The sequence below is a fragment of the Aquarana catesbeiana genome, linkage group LG10, assembly GCF_042186555.1.
Source record: "Aquarana catesbeiana isolate 2022-GZ linkage group LG10, ASM4218655v1, whole genome shotgun sequence".
Taxonomy (NCBI): domain Eukaryota; kingdom Metazoa; phylum Chordata; class Amphibia; order Anura; family Ranidae; genus Aquarana; species Aquarana catesbeiana.
This window is the reverse complement of record NC_133333.1, coordinates 73,261,555-73,273,500: the sequence shown is the minus strand read 5'-3', so window position 1 is coordinate 73,273,500 and position 11,946 is coordinate 73,261,555. Positions and strand designations below refer to the sequence as shown.

At 45.7% G+C, this 11,946-nt stretch overlaps 1 protein-coding gene across 2 annotated transcripts in view; it reads right to left on the bottom strand.

The window, feature by feature from the left end:
* The window catches only part of TMC4 (transmembrane channel like 4), a 1,453,434-nt gene that overhangs the window by 222,601 nt on the left and 1,218,887 nt on the right, over positions 1-11,946 (bottom strand). The gene's annotated exons all lie outside the window — the stretch shown is intronic.

Sequence of the window (11,946 nt, the reverse complement as noted above, 5' to 3'; positions counted from 1 at the left end):
CCTTTTCTCTTTCTCCCTCTTCCTCTCTCTCTTTCTCTCTCTCTTCCTCCCTTTCTCTCCCCCTTTCTTTCTTTCTCTCTCTCTCTCCCCCCTTTCTCTCTCTCTCCCCCATTCTCTCTCTCTCCCTTTCTTTCTCTTCTCTCTCTCCTCTCGCTCTCCCCCTTTTTCTCTCTCTCTCCCTCCCCCTTTCTCTCTCTCTCTCCCTCTCTCTCCCCCTTCTCTCTCTCTCCTTTCTTTCTCTTTCCTCTCTCTCCCCCCTCTCTCTCTCCCCTCTCTCTCTCCCTTTCTCTCTCTCTCTCTCTCTCTCTCTCTCTCTCTCTTCCTCTCCCCCCCTCTCCATCTCTCTCTCTCTCTCTCTCTCTCTCCTTTATTTCTCTTCCTCTCTCCCTCCACCCTCTCTCCATCTCTCTCTCTCTCTCTCTGTCTCCCCCCTCTCTCTCTCCCCTCTCTCTCTTTTCTCTCCCCCTTTCTCTCTCTCCCCCTTTCTCTCTCTCTCTCTCTCTCTCTCTCTCTCCCCCTCCCCCTTTCTCTCTCTCTCTCTTCCTCCCCCTTTCTCTCTCTCTCTTCCTCCCTTTCTCTCTCTCTTCCTCCCTTTCTTTCCCTCTCTCTCGTCCTCTATCTCCCTTTCTCTCTTTCTTTCTCTTCCTCTCTCTCCCTCTCTCTTCCTCCCTCTCTCTCCCTCCTTCTCTCTCTCCCCCCTTTCTTTCTCTTCCTCTCTCTTCCTCTCTCTCCCTTTCTCTCTCTCTCTCTTCCTCTCTCTCCCTTTCTCTCTCTCCCTTCCTATCTCTTTCTTTCCCTCTCTCACTTCCTCTCCCCCTTTCTCTCTTCCTCTCTCACTTCCTCTCTCCTTTCTCTCTCTTCCTCTCTCTCCCCCCTCTCTCTCTCTCACCCCTTTATTTCTCTTCCTCTCTCTCTTCCTCTCTCTCTCCCCCTTCTTTCTCTTCCTCTCTCCCTCTCTCTCTCCCCCTCTCTCTCCCCACTCTCTCTCTCTCTCTCTCCCCTCTCTCTCCCCCTTTCTCTCTCTCTCTCCCTTTCTTTCGGTTTCTCTCTCTATTCCTCTTTCTCTTTTCTATTTCTCTCTCTCACTCACTCTCTCTCCCCCCCATTCTCTCTCTCTCTCTCTCCTTTATTTCTCTTCCTCTCTCCCTCCCCCTCTCTCCATCTCTCTCTCTCCATCTCTCTCTCTCCCTCCCCCTTTCTCTCTCTCTTCCTCCCCCTTTCTCTCTCTCTTCCTCCCTTTCTCTCTCTCTTCCTCCCTTTCTTTCCCTCTCTCTTCCTCTATCTCCCTTTCTCTCTTTATTTCTCTTCCTCTCTCTCCCTCTCTCTCCTCCCTCTCTCTCCCTCCCTCCCTCTCTCTCTCCCCCCCCTTTCTTTCTCTTCCTCTCTCTTCCTCTCTCTCCCTTTCTCTCTCTCTCCCCTTTCTTTCTCTCCACCCTTTTCACTCTCTCTCTCTCCCCCCTTCTTCTCTCTCTATCCACCCTCTCTCTCCCTTCCTCTTTCTCTCTCTCCCTTCCTATCTCTTTCTTTCCCTCTCTCACTTCCTCCCTCCCTTTCTCTCTTCCTCTCTCTTCCTCTCTCCCCCTCTCTCCTCTCCTCCCCTCTCTCTCTTTCTCTCCCCCTTTCTCTCTCTCCCCCCTTTCTCTCTCTATCTCTCTCTCTCTCTCTCTCTCACTCTCTCTCTCTCTCTCTCCCCCTCCCCTTTCTCTCTCTCTCTCTTCCTCCCCCTTTCTCTCTCTCTCTTCCTCCCTTTCTCTCTCTCTTCCTCCCTTTCTTTCCCTCTCTCTCTTCCTCTATCTCCCTTTCTCTCTTTCTTTCTCTTCCTCTCTCTCCCTCTCTCTTCCTCCCTCTCTCTCCCTCCTCTCTCTCCCCCTTTCTTTCTCTTCCTCTCGCTTCCTCTCTCTCCCTTTCTCTCTCTCTCTCTCTTCCTCTCTCTCCCTTTCTCTCTCTCCCTTCCTATCTCTTTCTTTCCCTCTCTCACTTCCTCTCTCCCTTTCTCTCTTCCTCTCTCACTTCCTCTCTCCCTTTCTCTCTTCCTCTCTCTTCCTCTCTCTCTCCCCCCTTTCTCTCTCTCACCCCTTTCTTTCTCTTCCTCTCTCTCTCTTCCTCTCTCTCTCCCCATCTTTCTTTCTCTTCCTCTCTCCCTCTCTCTCTCTCTCTCTCCCCCTCTCTCTCCCCCTTTCTCTCTCTCTCTCCTTCTCTTCCTCTCCTCTCTCTCTCTCTCTCTCTCTCTCCCCCTCTCTCCCTCCCCCTTTCTCTCTCTCCCTCTCTCTCTCTCCCCCTTTCTCTCTCTCCCTCTCTCCCCCCATTCTCTCTCTCTCCCTTTCTTTCTCTTCCTCTCTCTCTCCCCTCTCTCTCCCCCTCTCTCTCTCTCTCCCCTCTCTCTCCCCCTTTCTCTCTCTCTCTCTCTCTCTCTCTCTCTCTCTCTCTCTCTCTCTCTCTCTCTCTCTCTCTCCTTTCTTTCGGCTTCTCTCTCTATTCCTCTTTCTCCTTTTCTATCTCTCTCTCTCTCTCTCACTCACTCTCTCTCCCCCCATTCTCTCTCTCTCTCCTTTATTTCTCTTCCTCTCTCCTCCCCCTCTCTCCATCTCTCTCTCTCCCTCCCCCTTTCTCTCTCTCTTCCTCCCCTTTCTCTCTCTCTTCCTCCCTTTCTCTCTCTCTTCCTCCCTTTCTTTCCCTCTCTCTCCTCTATCTCCCTTTCTCTCTTTCTTTCTCTTCCTCTCTCTCCCTCTCTCTTCCTCCCTCTCTCTCCCTCCCTCTCTCTCTCTCCCCCTTTTCTTTCTCTTCCTCTCTCTTCCTCTCTCTCCTTTCTCTCTCTCTCCCCTTTCTTTCTCTCCACCCTTTTCACTCTCTCTCTCTCCCCCCTTCCTCTCTCTCTATCCACCCTCTCTCTCCCTCCCTCTTTCTCTCTCTCCCTTCCTATCTCTTTCTTTCCCTCTCTCACTTCCTCCCTTCCTTTTCTCTCTTCCTCTCTCTTCCTCTCTCTCCCTCTCTCTCTCTTTCTCTCTCACACCCCTTTCTTTCTCTTTCTCTCTCTCTCTTCCTCTCTCTCCCCCCTTTCTTTCTCTTCCTCTCTCTCTCTCTCTCTCTCTCTCTCTCTCTCTCTCTCCCCTTTCTTTCTCTTCCTCTCTCTCTCCCTCTTCCTCTCTCTCTCTCTTCCCCCCTTTCTTTCTCTCTCTCCCCCCTCTCTGTTTCTCTCTCTCTCTCTGTTTCTCTCTCTCTCGTTTAAATTAGCAGTAATTTTTTTCAACTACATTCCCATTAATCAATCATAAAGCGTGTTAAATACTTAAAAACATAATTAAGTGCTAGGGGGAGTGGTCGCGTGATGGCTGAGTGAGAATGTGAGAGCCCAGCTGGAGCTCCACTCGGACTGTCCGATACTCGTCCACTACTCAGGCTCAGTCTCAGTCCTAGACACTCGGCTATTTGGTATCCTATCCTAGCCTATGCTGACCTTTGTTAGCCCGCTAAACCTGCAAGTTTAGCATGATACCTGACGTTTTCCGACATTGGCTTTGAACTCACTGTTTGGCCGCTATATCTATACCTCCTGGTGAAGTCCTTTGGTCCCGTCGTGTTCTGCTGCCATATAATCAGTGGGGGTCAGCTGAGCTATCCCAGCCTGACGCCGAAGGGATCTCCAGCCGGCATTCTCTGGCAATGTAGCAGGTGTGCCTACATGGGATTCATGGGATTCTCCCCAGGGGTCATCCCGATGACCAGCACGAGACTCTAACACGAATAAATAATCTGCCAGGTAGAGTGACGGGAATAGGGTAGAGTCAGCACAAGTAGACCATATACAAGCAGACAGTGGTTACACAGGGGATGGAACAGTTCAGCCTGCTCAATCCACACTACATATTTCTTCTGGTCACCTCCTGGGCTACCTGCTTTACCTGGGCTACCTGCTTTGCTAGGAGAACTGGATACAAGGGCTTTTTTATTGACACTGTCTACCAAATCAGATATGGACCTTTTGTCAGTAACCCTGCAACAGGTGTTCAGAGAAGAATTTAAAGAGTTCAAAGAGTCAATACATAGACTATCAGTAAGGTTTGACACTGTGGAGCAAAATCAGACTTCACTAGATCAGAGGATAACTACCCTGGAAGCCAAGTCAACCCTACAGCTACACTCTTTTTATGCTTTTCGACTTCAACAAGATAATTTAGAAAATAGGACCAGGAGAAATAATCTAAAACTGCGGGGCATACCTGAAGCCACGTCAGGGAAAGACCTGGGAAAAGATCCAACAGCAGACTTGGAGCTGGACAGAGTCCACCGGATTCAGGGTATGCCCCCCCAGGCAGATGGTAAACTTAGAGATACCCTATGCAGGGTTCATTTTTATAATATTAAAGAGGAGATTATTTGGAAGGCTTGGTCAATGGGTACCGTGGACTTCAATGGTTTATCGATGCATTTCTTGCCCGATCTTTCACACTATACCCTGCAAATGTGCCGCATTATGAGGCCTCTATTAGGCGCCACATATAGATGGGGTTTCCCTATTTATCTATATACAAAAACCAGCAAACTTTTATTTTGCGTACACCTGCTCAATTACCAGAGATGTTGTCTAGACTGGCTATCGCACCTATTACTCTCCAAGATTGGACAGCGATAGAATAGAACTTCAATGCAACCCTTATAGTCTAAAGTCGGGGAGGGGAGGGGGAGGGAAGAGGCTACTTTCCCTCTGTTCTCTTATGCCTCTCCTCTGATTATGTTTTTTTATTTTCTTGTCATTCTCCCTCTGGAGGGTTTTCCTTTTTTTTCTTTTTTTTTTTCTCTTCAGAATCATGTTTGTATTTGATCTTGATCTTGTTGAATCACGGAAGGTTATTCTGGAGGTGTCTTGGGGGGTGGTGTGGCTGGGTGGGGGACGGGGGACTTGGTGGAGTGAAACAATCATATGTAATACTGATATGTGCTTCTTTTTTTGCCTCCATGATGTTTTCCATGCCTTCTCTTTGTTTCCTTGTTTCTTCTCCCCCTTCCTCCCTGCTCTCCTCGCTGCTCTCTTTGTACCCATCTCACTCTTTTTTTCTCTCTTTCCCATTTCTCCTTCTTTGCCCTCTCTCCTTTCCCATTTCTCTCCCTCTTTTTGTCATTCTCTCCTTCTCTCCCCCTTCTTCTTCTTCCCCTTATTTATACCTTCTTCCCTGCCTTTTCTCCTCCCTTTCCCCTTCTTTTCTTCCGTCAGATAAACATGGCACACTCTTGTGTCTAGGAAGGGGAGCGGACTGGTGGGGTGCTGGTGATTGGGGGTGGAGGAGGGGGGATGGAAGTCTGATTTTTTTTGTGATATGTGATAAAAATGAATTTGGGGGATGGGGGAAGGGAAGGGAAAAGGGGAAAAAAGAATGGTTATGTTATATACCCCAAGAATAATATTTGGAAGACTTGGTATTGTTCTTCTTTTTTCTCATTTTTCTATCATTCTTTTGAGTAAGATAATTGTCCAGATAAATGCTGTTATAATTGTTACATACAGAGACTACAAGGGGCCGGTGGTATGGATGCTATCTTCAGGACTGCCAGAGGGGAAGTACGGTAGCATCTGATCACAGACCAATACAAGGAGGTATGATTAGAAGGTGGATCTCTTTTTTTTTTCTCGACGTGGTTAGGAGGGGATGGCTTATCTGGGCGTGGGGGGGGGGGATGGGAAGCAATCGAGGCATGTTTTCTCTTTGTAGTGCTTGGTTTCTCTTGGTTTCTCTTTGTAGTGCTGATCTTTGTGTTAGATACTCCAGCATACAGCTATTGGGAATGAGGACTGGTCCTGGCAGGGCCCAATACGGTCCGAACGACTCCGCTCTAAGTGTCACGCTACCACTTTTCCCCTCATAGGTTTTTTTTTGCAACCCAGTGCTGTCCCTTCCTAGATATACTGGGCAGGAACCGCAGGGGTGTGCAGGCTCAAATAAGAGCCCTATTAGCTAAATTGCGGCATATTTTTTGTCTCTTTTTTCTTTTCCCTATTGCTCCCACTCTTCTGGTGCACAGACTATAGACCTTTGGTCTCAAAATGACCAATGTATGCTGCCTATTCTTAAATGTTAACAGATTAAATATACTGGAGAAGCGTACAATGGTTCTACTCGAACTTTGGCACATGCGCACATAAGTCGCATTTATAAAAGAAACCCACTTTCAATCAGGGAAGATACCAAAATGCTAGGATGACCGGTATCCATATGCATTTCACAGCACAGCTTCTGATTCTAAGACGAGGGGAGTGAGTATCCTGCTCTCTTGGTCAATCCGGTGGTCTTTTGTTGATCAGATGAGCAATCGGGAGGGACGTTACCTGTTTCTTAAGGGAGATCTGGCTGGTCGTCGAGTTACACTAGCTTCTATTTACCTACCGAATTGTGCTCAGTTAAGTTGCCTAGACAAAATTCTTAATGCCCTACAAGGCTTTATGGAGGGGGGCGTGATATTGGGTGGAGATCTCAATGTGGTGCTCGAACCACTATTAGATACTTCTAGATCTGCCTCACATCTCTCATACCCATACCTTAGACGAATAAAAAAGGCTCTTCAAACCGTCCGTCTGGTGGACATTTGGAGAGTTCAGCACCCAGACGAGCGGGATTATACTTTCTATTTGGCTCCTCACGACAGTTATTCCCGAATCGATGATGTTTTGGTATCCCAATCTCTACTATCAACAGTAGTGAACTCCTCAATTGGAATACAGACGGCATCTGACCATGCACCAACGTTTATAGATCTCCAGCTGGATATGCCGGTTAGTAGACTGTGGTCATGGAAATTCAATGAATCACTGATACAAGAAGGTCCACTTTGTAATGACCTCACTAAGGAATTGACTAGAATCTTTAACGAAAATGAAACAGATGATGCTTCACCATTTGATATGGAAAACACATAAATGTGTTATGCAAGGTGTATTAATTAAAAAAGCAACTGAAATGCGGAAAAATAACCAAGCTGTTTTCCAAGCCCAATTAGAGACGGTCGCAAATTTAAAATCAAAGCATAAAAAATCTCTCTCACAGTCGGTTGCAGTTGACCTTAGGCTAGAGCGAGAAAAACTCTATGCTGAGACAGGATACCAACACACGGATACTGAGGGCTAGGAATTTATTCTATGAACATGGGAATAAATCAGGCAAACTACTGGCTCATTCACTTAGAGAAATCTCCCAGAGAAATTATGTTCCCTATATAGACTCAGAGAGAGGGAAACATTTTGTATCAAGTGAAATTGCAGAGGTCTTTCAAGAATACTATCGGTCCCTCTATAATTTGCCGTCTAATCTCTCGATTGATCAGGGCCTTCAAAAGCGACAATTAATTTGTGACTATCTCGCTTCACCGGGACTACTGTCTATACCCGCTGATGCGTCTGTACTACTTAACACCCCGATTTCAATTGATGAATAGATGAGTGCGATTAAGGCACTTAAACCTCATAAAAGCCCCAGGTCCAGACGGGTATACGTTAGCCTATCATAAGGCCTTTGCTTCCACTCTAGGTCCCAGATTTACAAAAGCATTCAACTCTCTGCTAGATGATCAACCTATATCGAAAGACACTCTAAGAGCACATATTACAATCATTCCGAAAGAGGACAAAGACCATGCTCAATGTAAGAACTATCGACCTATCTCTTTATTAAACGTGGATTTAAAAATCTTTACACGGATACTAGCCTCAAGGTTGCAACCCCACCTTCAAGGAATCATTCACCCTGATCAAGCAGGCTTTATGCCTATGAAGGAGGTAAAGGATAACACTATTAGAGCCTTAGATATTATTCATCTGGCTCATTCACGTAAAATACCTTTGTGCTTGCTATCCTCTGATGCAGAAAAGGCCTTTGAAAGGGTGGATTGGACATTCTTGAGGGAGACGTTGACCCATATTGGTGTAGGTAAGGCATTTAGTAAATGGATAGAGGCTATTTATTTGGTCCCAGCTGCAGCTGTAAGAATCAACGAGGTGACCTCTTCGTACTTTAATTTGAGTAATGGTACAAGACAAGGATGTCCCCTATCCCCATTGATCTTTATATTAGCTCTAGAACCATTTCTCCGACATGTTCGAGGAAGTAGAGATATCCAAGGATACTTGGTCGATAAGTTGGAGCATAAAACAGCGGCCTTTGCCGATGACATACTGTTCTTTATTACATCAACTGAAACCAGGTTGCCAAACTTACTAAGAGAGTTTGAACGATATACTTCTCTTTTGAATTTCAAAATTAATATTCAAAAATCGGAATTACTTAACATTACATTGGTACCTGCACAAGTGCAGGCTCTTCAGTCGTTGTTCTCCTTTCCATGGGCACCGTCATACATGACATACGCAGGAGTTAAATTGACCTCTTCAATTGATAAAATCTTCAAAGTCCATTTCCCACCGTTACTGCGAGAACTCTCTTACGACCTGGAAAGATCGAATAAAACCCCCTACACATGGATAGGTAGGAATGCTATTCTCAAGATGAACATACTACCAAGATTATTGTATCTTTTTCAGACTCTACCAATAGTCATTCCAGAATCTTTTATGAAATCATTACGTAGTGCTTTTATTAGATTTATCTGGACAAAAAAGCATCCACATCTGTCCTATCATTACTTGGCCATGCCAAAGACTCAGGGAGGTATGGCTTTCCCTGACCCGGTCAGATACTACAAGGCAGTACACCTTGCCAGGGTATTAGCCTGGTGTAGAGATGGGAGAAATAAAGCCTGGGTAGCAATAGAACAATCGTGCACCGAGATCCCATTTCATTGTGTACCATGATTACAGCCAAGGGTACTGGGAACCTTAAAACTCCACCCTCTAATAGGGGCAACCCTGAGAGTAATTCAGCAAAACCATCTTTTTTCAAAGACATTTGGGGAAGTTACCCAGTATTGGGAAATCCGGCATTTCCCCCAGGCTATAAAGACAGCCATTTTAAACAAATTTTAAGACAAGGTAAATTCCGCCTAGGCAACTTTCTCGAAGAGTCAAGGCTGAAGACCAGGGCAGAGATACAGTTGCTGTTCAACCCACCATTGGATCTGTGGCGAATGCAACAGCTTACACACTTTTTGAGCTCAGACCGTTTAAATACACCAATGGAAAATTTATGTCTGATAAAAACACCTTCTGCCCACGGGGTATCTGAGGTATATAAACTGTTAATAGACTCCCCTGTGGGGTACGTTCCCGGATTTCATTTAAAGACTTGGAAACTACATTTTCCAAAGAGCAACGGAATTATATTCTCCGCCTTGCCCACTACTCCTCAACAGCTAGTAAATATCAAGAGTTGTGTTATAAAATTTTTACACGATAGTAAAAAGTTCCATCATCACTGCACAAAATCTATCCATAAAAGACAAATATGTGCTGGCACTGCAGAGAGGCAGAGGGCAATATGCTGCATATCTTCTGGTCCTGTCAGAAACTAGAGGACTTCTGGTCTAGAGTACGAGGCACTATAAGACCACTAACTGCGTATGATCTGGGATCTGATCCGGCTGGATATCTTCTTCACCTTTCAGATCTTCCAAAGCGCAGGTATAGAAACTCAATGATTCCCCATTTATTGAATGCAGCTAAAGCTTGCATTACAGTTTTATGGAAGCAGGAATCACCCCTCTCGATCGCGTTGTGGCTGACATATATGCTATGGAAAAAGCCTCCGCAATTATGTTAGGTAAAGAGGAGAAATTCAATAACAAATGGATACAATGGTCTCTTTTTGTCAGTACTAGGGAATATGGCTGTGCACTCGTAGAGGGGGAGCAGGCGGGATAATTTAACCCCTTCACTACCCGCCCATAGTCAAATGACGGCCTGAGATGGGATCTCCCATCCTGGGTGGCTGTCATATGACGTCTTGGGCTTCCCGGCCGTCTAGGGCGCGCGCGGCATTGCTCGGGACCCGGTGCGTGTGCCCGGCGGCCGCGATTGCCGCCGGGCACCCGCGATTGCCGCCGGGCACCCGTGATTGCCCGTTAACCGAACAGGACCGTGGATCTGTGTGTGTAAACACACAGATCCACGTCCTGTCAGGTGAGAGGAGACCGATCTGTGTTCCCAGTCCAGAGGAACACTGATCGGTCTCCTCCCCTTGTGAGTCCCCACCCCCTACAGTTAGAATCACTCCCCTAGGAAACACATTTGACCCCTCGTGTCCCCCTAGTGGTTAACCCCTTCCTTGCCTGTCACATTTATACAGTAATCAATGCAATTTTATAGCATTGATCGCTGTATAAATGTGAATGGTCCCAAAAAATGTGTGAAAGGGGCCGATGTTTCCACCATAATGTCGCAGTCACGAAAGAAATCGCAGATCGCCGCTATTACTAGTAAAAAAATAAATACTTTTTTTAAAAAATGCCATAAATCTATCCCATATTTTGTAGACGCTATAACTTTTGCGCAAACCAATCAATATACGCTTATTGTGATTTTTTTTTACCAAAAATATGTAGAAGAATACACATCGGCCTAAACTGAGGAAAAAATTATATATTTTTTTTTTAAATTGGGATATTTATTATAGCAAAAAGTAAAAAATATTGTGTTTTTTTCAAAATTGACGCTCTTCTTTTGTTTATAGCGCAAAAAATAAAAACCGCAGAGGTGATCAAATACCACCAAAAGAAAGCTCTATTTGTGGGGAAAAAAAAAGACTTCAATTTTGTTTGGGTACAATGTCGCACGACCACGCAATTGTTGTTCAAAGTGCGACAGCACTGAAAACTAAAAATTGGTCTGGGAAGGAAGGGGGTGAAAATGCCCTGTATTGAAGCGGTTAAAGGGAGGAGAGGTGTTTGCTTTTGTTTTGCTTTTTTTGTTTTTTTATTTACTGTACTCATTTTAGCTGAATGTAGGAAGGACGTAAAGGTAAAACGTAAATATATGTTGTTACACCCAAAATATAAGAAATGTGAAATCTCAAGCATCTATATGTCTGTAGAAAATAGAATGGATATATGTTAAAGATATACTTTGATACACACATGCAAATTAACCTGTTTGTTTCTATGTTTAAAAATGTTGAAAAATAAAATATAGAATTTAAAAAAAAACATAATTAACCACTTCGCGCCCGCACTATGGCCGAAAGACGGCTGCAGCGTGGACGCTAACTGCCGGGAGGCCGTCCCTGGATGTCCTCCTGTTTACTTCCGTGATGCGCGCTCCCGCGGGCGTGCATCTGGGAAGTTCTGTGCTGGCCGTGTCCCTTAGACACAACCATGCACAGATCGCCATAAACGGCCAATCACAGCGGTCATTTACAGTGCGATCGGTGGTGCCAATGAGAGATGATCTCATATGTAAACATATGAGATCATCTCTCATCGCCGGCTCTTTCTCCTCACACAGAGACAGCGTGTGAGGAGGGAGAGCTAACCGTTGCAGCGTGTGTCAGAAAAAAACAAACAAAAAAGTGACGTCAGTGCCATCTGTCCCCACTGTCATCTGTCCCCACTGTCATCTGTCCCACTATCATCTGTCCCCAGTGAAATCTGTCATCAGTGCCACATATTAGTGCCATCTGTCATCAGTGCCATCTGTCATCAGTGCCACATATTAGTGCCATCTGTCATCAGTGCCATCTGTCATCAGTGCCACATATTAGTGCCATCTGTCATCAGTGCCACCTGTCAGTGTCACGTGCCATCTGTTATCAGTGTCATCAGTGGCATCTGTCATCAGTGCCACGTATCAGTGCCATCTGTCATCAGTGTCACATGTCATCAGTGCCACGTATTAGTGCCATCTGTCATCAGTGCCATGTGTCAGTGCCACATATTAGTGCCATCTGTCATCAGTGTCATGTGTCATCAGTGCCACGTATTAGTGCCATCTGTCAGTGCCACGTATTAGTGCCATCTGTCATCAGTGCCACATTCTAGTGCCATCTGTCATCAGTGCCACGTATTAGTGCCATC